Source organism: Rattus norvegicus, chromosome 11 (genome assembly GCF_021556685.1).
Source record: "Rattus norvegicus strain SHRSP/BbbUtx chromosome 11, alternate assembly SHRSP_T2T, whole genome shotgun sequence".
Taxonomy (NCBI): Eukaryota; Metazoa; Chordata; class Mammalia; order Rodentia; family Muridae; genus Rattus; species Rattus norvegicus.
This window is the reverse complement of record NC_141544.1, coordinates 97,069,108-97,077,313: the sequence shown is the minus strand read 5'-3', so window position 1 is coordinate 97,077,313 and position 8,206 is coordinate 97,069,108. Positions and strand designations below refer to the sequence as shown.

General features: G+C 42.9%; 1 pseudogene across 1 annotated transcript; it reads right to left on the bottom strand.

Moving 5' to 3' along the window:
- Positions 1 to 6,339: 6,339 nt before the first annotated feature.
- Lamtor2-ps2 (late endosomal/lysosomal adaptor, MAPK and MTOR activator 2, pseudogene 2) lies at positions 6,340 to 6,779 on the bottom strand (annotated as a pseudogene). The gene has a single exon (XR_015633208.1). The product of XR_015633208.1 is annotated as a late endosomal/lysosomal adaptor, MAPK and MTOR activator 2, pseudogene 2 (transcript).
- Between the last annotated feature and the right edge of the window lie 1,427 nt (positions 6,780 to 8,206).

Here is an 8,206-nt window from a genome sequence, read left to right as displayed (position 1 = left end):
AGAGTCCAGGGTCAGTCCATGTATAGTATTTAGGTAGTGGCTTAGTCCCTGGAAGCTCTGGTTGCTTGACATTGTTGTACTTTTGGGGTCTCGAGCCCCTTCAAGCTCTTCCAGTTCTTTCTCTGATTCCTTCAACGGGGGACCTATTCTCAGTTCAGTGGTTTGCTGCTGGCATTCGCCTCTGTATTTGCTGTATTCTGGCTGTGTCTCTCAGGAGCGATCTACATCCGGCTCCTGTCGGTCTGCACTTCTTTGCTTCATCCATCTTGTCTAATTGGGTGGCTGTATATGTATGGGCCACCTGTGGGGCAAGCTCTGAATGGGTGTTCCTTCAGTCTCTGTTTTAATCTTTGCCTCTCCCTTCCCAGCCAAGGGTATTCTTTTTCCTCATTTAAAGAAGGAGTGAAGCATTCACATTTTGATCATCTGTCTTGAGTTTCGTTTGTTCTAGGGATCTAGGGTAATTCAAGCATTTGGGCTAATAGCCACTTATCAATGAGTGCATACCATGTATGTCTTTCTGTGATTGGGTTAGCTCACTCAGGATGATATTTTCCAGTTCCAACCATTTGCCTACGAATTTCATAAACTCGTTGTTTTTGATAGCTGAGTAATATTCCATTGTGTAGATGTACCACATTTTCTGTATCCATTCCTCTGTTGCATCTGGGTTCTTTCCAGCTTCTGGCTATTATAAATAAGGCTGCGATGAACATAGTGGAGCACGTGTCTCTTTTATATGTTGAGGCATCTTTTGGGTATATGCCCAAGAGAGGTATAGCTGGATCCTCAGGCAGTTCAATGTCCAATTTTCTGAGGAACCTCCAGACTGATTTCCAGAATGGTTTTACCAGTCTGCAATCCCACCAACAATGGAGGAGTGTTCCTCTTTCTCCACATCCTCGCCAGCATCTGCTGTCACCTGAGTTTTTGATCTTAGCCATTCTCACTGGTGTGAGGTGAAATCTCAGGGTTGTTTTGATTTGCATTTCCCTTATGACTAAAGATGTTGAACATTTCTTTAGGTGTTTCTCAGCCATTCGGCATTCCTCAGCTGTGAATTCTTTGTTTAGCTCTGAACCCCATTTTTTAATAGGGTTATTTGTTTCCCTGCGGTCTAACTTCTTGAGTTCTTTGTATATTTTGGATATAAGGCCTCTATCTGTTGTAGGATTGGTAAAGATCTTTTCCCAATCTGTTGGTTGCCGTTTTGTCCTAACCACAGTGTCCTTTGCCTTACAGAAGCTTTGCAGTTTTATGAGATCCCATTTGTCGATTCTTGATCTTAGAGCATAAGCCATTGGTGTTTTGTTCAGGAAATTTTTTCCAGTGCCCATGTGTTCCAGATGCTTCCCTAGTTTTTCTTCTATTAGTTTGAGTGTGTCTGGTTTGATGTGGAGGTCCTTGATCCACTTGGACTTAAGCTTTGTACAGGGTGATAAGCATGGATCGATCTGCATTCTTCTACATGTTGCCCTCCAGTTGAACCAGCACCATTTGCTGAAAATGCTATCTTTTTTCCATTGGATGGTTTTGGCTCCTTTGTCAAAAATCAAGTGACCATAGGTGTGTGGGTTCATTTCTGGGTCTTCAATTCTATTCCATTGGTCTATCTGTCTGTCTCTGTACCAATACCATGCAGTTTTTATCACTATTGCTCTGTAATACTGCTTGAGTTCAGGGATAGTGATTCCCCCTGAAGTCCTTTTATTGTTGAGGAAGCTTTAGCTATCCTGGGTTTTTTGTTATTCCAGATGAATTTGCAAATTGTTCTGTCTAACTCTTTGAAGAATTGGATTGGTATTTTGATGGGGATTGCATTGAATCTGTAGATTGCTTTTGGTAAAATGGCCATTTTTACTAAATTAATCCTGCCAATCCATGAGCATGGGAGATCTTTCCATCTTCTGAGGTCTTCTTCAATTTCTTTCCTCAGTGTCTTGAAGTTCTTATTGTACAGATCTTTTACTTGCTTGGTTAAAGTCACACCGAGGTACTTTATATTATTTGGGTCTATTATGAAGGGTGTCGTTTCCCTAATTTCTTTCTCGGCTTGTTTCTCTTTTGTGTAGAGGAAGGCTACTGATTTATTTGAGTTAATTTTATACCCAGCCACTTTGCTGAAGTTGTCTATCAGCTTTAGTAGTTCTCTGGTGGAACTTTTGGGATCACTTAAATATACTATCATGTCATCTGCAAATAGTGATATTTTGACCTCTTCTTTTCCGATTTGTATCCCCTTGATCTCCTTTTGTTGTCTGATTGCTCTGGCTAGAACTTCAAGAACTATATTGAATAAGTAGGGAGAGAGTGGGCAGCCTTGTCTAGTCCCTGATTTTAGTGGGATTGCTTCAAGTTTCTCTCCATTTAGTTTAATGCTAGCAACTGGTTTGCTGTATATGGCTTTTACTATGTTTAGGTATGGGCCTTGAATTCCTATTCTTTCCAGGACTTTTATCATGAAGGGGTGTTGAATTTTGTCAAATGCTTTCTCAGCATCTAATGAAATAATCATGTGGTTCTGTTCTTTCAGTTTGTTTATATAATGGATCACGTTGATGGTTTTCCATATATTAAACCATCCCTGCATGCCTGGGATGAAGCCTACTTGATCATGGTGGATGATTGTTTTGATGTGCTCTTGAATTCGGTTTGCCAGAATTTTATTGAGTATTTTTGCATCGATATTCATAAGGGAAATTGGTCTGAAGTTCTCTTTCTTTGTTGTGTCTTTGTGTGGTTTAGGTATAAGAGTAATTGTGGCTTCGTAGAAGGAATTCGGTAGTGCTCCATCTGTTTCAATTTTGTGGAATAGTTTGGATAATATTGGTATGAGGTCTTCTATGAAGGTTTGATAGAATTCTGCACTAAACCCGTCTGGACCTGGGCTCTTTTTGGTTGGGAGACCTTTAATGACTGCTTCTATTTCCTTAGGAGTTATGGGGTTGTTTAACTGGTTTATCTGTTCCTGATTTAACTTCGATACCTGGTATCTGTCTAGGAAATTGTCCATTTCCTGAAGATTTTCAAGTTTTGTTGAATATAGGTTTTTATAGTAAGATCTGATGATTTTTTGAATTTCCTCTGAATCTGTAGTTATGTCTCCCTTTTCATTTCTGATTTTGTTAATTTGGACGCACTCTCTGTGTCCTCTCGTTAGTCTGGCTAAGGGTTTATCTATCTTGTTGATTTTCTCAAAGAACCAACTTTTGGTTCTGTTGATTCTTTCTATGGTCCTTTTTGTTTCTACTTGGTTGATTTCAGCTCTGAGTTTGATTATTTCCTGCCTTCTACTCCTCCTGGGTGTATTTGCTTCTTTTTGTTCTAGAGCTTTTAGGTGTGCTGTCAAGCTGCTGACATATGCTCTTTCCTGTTTCTTTCTGCAGGCACTCAGCGCTATGAGTTTTCCTCTTAGCACAGCTTTCATTGTGTCCCATAAGTTTGGGTATGTTGTATCTTCATTTTCATTAAGTTCTAAAAAGTTTTTAATTTCTTTCTTTATTTCTTCCTTGACCAGGTTATCATTGAGTAGAGCATTGTTCAACTTCCACGTATATGTGGGCATTCTTCCCTTATTGTTATTGAAGACCAGTTTTAGGCCGTAGTGGTCCGATAGCACGCATGGGATTATTTCTATCTTTCTGTACCTGTTGAGGCCCATTTTTTGACCAATTATATGGTCAATTTTGGAGAAAGTACCATGAGGAGCTGAGAAGAAGGTATATCCTTTTGCTTTAGGATAGAATGTTCTATAAATATCCGTTAAGTCCATTTGGCTCATGACTTCTCTTAGTCTGTCGACATCACTGTTTAATTTCTGTTTCCATGATCTGTCCATTGATGAGAGTGGTGTGTTGAAATCTCCCACTATTATTGTGTGAGGTGCAATGTGTGCTTTGAGCTTTAGTAAGGTTTCTTTTACGTATGTAGGTGTCCTTGTATTTGGGGCATAGATATTTAGGATTGAGAGTTCATCTTGGTGGATTTTTCCTTTGATGAATATGAAGTGTCCTTCCTTATCTTTTTTGATGACTTTTAGTTGGAAATTGATTTTATTTGATATTAGAATGGCTACTCCAGCTTGCTTCTTCTGACCATTTGCTTGGAAAGTTGTTTTCCAGCCTTTCACTCTGAGGTAGTGTCTGTCTTTGTCTCTGAGGTGTGTTTCCTGTAGGCAGCAGAATGCAGGGTCCTCGTTGTGTATCCAGTTTGTTAATCTATGTCTTTTTATTGGGGAGTTGAGGCCATTGATATTGAGAGATATTAAGGAATAGTGATTATTGCTTCCCGTTATATTCATATTTGGATGTGAGGTTATGTTTGTGTGCTTTCATTCTCTTTGTTTTGTTGCCAAGATGATTAGTTTCTTGCTTCTTCTAGGGTATAGCTTGCCTCCTTATGTTGGGCTTTACCATTTATTATCCTTTGTAGTGCTGGATTTGTAGAAAGATATTGTGTAAATTTGGTTTTGTCATGGAATATCTTGGTTTCTCCATCAATGTTAATTGAGAGTTTTGCTGGATACAGTAACCTGGGCTGGCATTTGTGTTCTCTTAGGGTCTGTATAACATCAGTCCAGGATCTTCTGGCCTTCATAGTTTCTGGCGAGAAGTCTGGTGTGATTCTGATAGGTCTGCCTTTATATGTTACTTGACCTTTTTCCCTTACTGCTTTTAATATTCTTTCTTTATTTTGTGCGTTTGGTGTTTTGACAATTATGTGACGGGAGGTGTTTCTTTTCTGGTCCAATCTATTTGGAGTTCTGTAGGCTTCTTGTATGTCTATGGGTATCTCTTTTTTTAGGTTAGGGAAGTTTTCTTCTATGATTTTGTTGAAGATATTTACTGGTCCTTTGAGCTGGGAGTCTTCACTCTCTTCTATACCTATTATCCTTAGGTTTGATCTTCTCATTGAGTCCTGGATTTCCTGTATGTTTTGGACCAGTAGCTTTTTCCGCTTTACATTATCTTTGACAGTTGAGTCAATGATTTCTATGGAATCTTCTGCTCCTGAGATTCTCTCTTCCATCTCTTGTATTCTGTTGGTGAAGCTTGTATCTACAGCTCCTTGTCTCTTCTTTTGGTTTTCTATATCCAGGGTTGTTTCCATGTGTTCTTTCTTGATTGCTTCTATTTCCATTTTTAATTCCTTTAACTGTTTGATTGTGTTTTCCTGGAATTCTTTCAGGGATTTTTGTGTCTCCTCTCTATGGGCTTCTACTTGTTTATTTATGTTTTCCTGGAATTCTTTCAGGGATTTTTGCGATTCTTTCAGGCATTTTTGCGATTCCTCTCTGTAGGCTTCTACTTGTTCTCTAAGGGAGTTCTTCACGTCTTTCTTGAAGTCCTCCAGCATCATGATCAAAAATGATTTTGGAACTAGATCTTGCTTTTCTGGTGTGTTTGGATATTCCATGTTTGTTTTGATGGGAGAATTGGGCTCCGATGGTGCCATGTAGTCTTGGTTTCTGTTGCTTGGGTTCCTGCGCTTGCCTCTCGCCATCAGATTATCTCTAGTGTTACTTTGTTCTGCTTTTTCTGACAGTGGCTAGACTGTCCTATAAGCCTGTGTGTCAGGAGTGCTGTAGACCTGTTTTCCTCTCTTTCAGTCAGTTATGGGGACAGAGTGTTCTGCTTTCCGGCGTGTGGTTTTTCCTCTCTACAGGTCTTCAGCTGTTCCTGTGGGCCTGTGTCTTGAGTTCACTAGGCAGCTTTCTTGCAGCAGAAAATTTGGTCTTACCTGTGGTCCCGAGGCTCAAGTTCGCTCGTGGGGTGCTGCCCACGGGCTCTCTGCAGCGGCAGCAACCAGGAAGACCTGTGCCGCCGTTTCCGGGAGCTTCAGTGCACCAGGGTTCCAGATGGTCTTTGGCTTTTTCCTCTGGCGTCTGAGATGTGTGTGCAGAGAGCAGTCTCTTCTGGTTTCCCAGGCTTGTCTGCCTCTCTGAAGGTTCAGCTCTCCCTCCCACGGGATTTGGGTGCAGAGAACTGTTTATCCGGTCTGTTTCCTTCTGGTTCTGGTGGTGTCTCAGGCACAGGGGTCCTGCCGCTCCTGGGCCCTCCCCCACGGGAGCCCAGAGGCCTTATACAGTTTCCTCTTGGGCCAGGGATGTGGGCAGGGGTGAGCAGTGTTGGTGGTCTCTTCCGCTCTGCAGCCTCAGGAGTGCCCACCTGACCAGGCGGTTGGGTCTCTCTCTCACAGGGTCTGGGGGCAGAGAGCTGCTGCAGGCCGGGATCCGCGGGTGTCGATTCTTTTTTTTTTAAGAGTTGAAACTTTAGAAAAAAGCAACCCCTCCCCCAGCCCAGGGAGGCGTTTCCTGGGCCCTGCTCTTCCCAGTCACCACCCCTTTTCCACTCCAGCTCCCATCACACTATTATGAGGCTGCTACTTGGGTGAGGGGTTCCTCCAGGTACTGCACCAAGGCCTGGGCCTTGGCCTTGAGCATCCCGAAGCCTACAGTCTCCTTGGCATACATACATAGCAGAAGGTTGGCCACCCTGGTAATGGCTACACGGCCCTCCATGCAGTCCATGAGGATAAATTTGAGACTGTCTTCATTAAACGCTTGGTTCCCGTTCCTATCGTATGCAGCTCAGATGTTACTGGTGATGGACGCAGTGACCCGGGCATCTGTGTCCCCATAACCGGAGTAGGCCAGCAACGATCCCTCATTATTCAGCAGCAGGGTGCTTTTGACTCCTCCAGTGTTGGCTTGGCTTAGTACCTGTGTCTTAGGACGCAGCATGCCTGCGTCTCTTAACCCTGACCTGCTCCCACAAACCCTACAGTCGCAGCCCTTAATGAAGATTCTTAAAACCTATGAATCCTGTGTATTGTGTGTGTGTGTGTGTGTGTGTGTGTGCATGTGTGTGTGTGTGCCTGTATGTGTGTGTGTGTGTGTGTGCACACGTGTGTGTCTTTTGACAGTGCATTAGCAGAGTTGAGCAGTTGTGACAAAGCAGCTGTGGAGCTTGGAATTTTTAGTGCTCCACCCTTTGAGAACCACCTGCTGGTCCCTGCCCCATTTGATCCTATGCACTGCTGCTGATGTAAGACTCAACCCAAGAGACTCTGGTGAATGAAGCATGAGGAATTCTTTTATTTCCAGCAGGCTGGGGTCTGCCTACCTCACAAGGAAAGGTGAACCCTGAACAATCCGTAAATTATAGTTATATATATTTCATAAAGGGCGGGTTACAGAGATAGAGATTGGGCATACGGGGCATTGGTGAGCCTTAGGTCGCTACAAACCAGGACAGTGTCAGGGTTCCTTGAAATGCATTCCTTTTAGATAATGTTAAGACAGTCTGCTGTGAAGACTGGGCTCCTGGGGACCTTGGGAACTGCCGGACCAGATCACTGCCCTCCCTCCTGGATGGGAGGGGGCTGTCTGAGGATGGTGGAAGAATACTACGTCTCACACTGACACCTCTGCTTGTTGTAATTTCTTGGTTCTGAAGTGCACAATGCCTTCCCTTGATCCCCACTTCAGAATGTTATCTTCTTTCACAATTCGAGCACAGAGTAGTGTAGTGGTGAGATGCTACAGGACCTCTGGCCTTAGATATGCCAGTTACCCATGTCTGTCTACTTGCAAGACTGTGGTTAGTAGGGGGCTGACCTCAGGCTCATCATAGCTGTATACAGAACTCTGAACATCAAGGTACTTCTACAGAAATCATCTTGCTGAAGTCTGTGGAGAAAAAGGTCCCTAACCAAGCCAGCTCAGTCAGTCAACAGGTTCTCTAGGGCAGGACTGAGGATTAAAAAGACAAAAGACAATTAGACATTTAACAGGACTCCAGCCAGTTCTGAGGCTGAAGCAGCTGTTTTATTTTCTAGTCTGCTTTTAATACCACTTTAATTACATGCAGAATAATAAGATCAGTTCAAGGAACAAGCAAGGCTCCTGTAAATACCTTTCTAGGGGCAAGTCAGGACGACCAAGACAAAAGGACTGCCACACATGTAGTCACTGAGCCTGCACTGAGCTTTGCATTAGCTTAAATGTAAATGTTCTTAATCAGGTTCCATTTCCAGAGCCCAAGCCCAAAGCCAGATTCCTGCCCTGGGCTTTTTTTTTTTTTTTTTTTTTTCCTGATAATGTCAGATTCCCACCAAGTGTCTAGACACAAGTGGCCTCGAAAGGCTCTCTACAGGTCCCTTCCCGTCCTTATACCTCAAGTTGCAGTTGCTAGGAGACAGACCT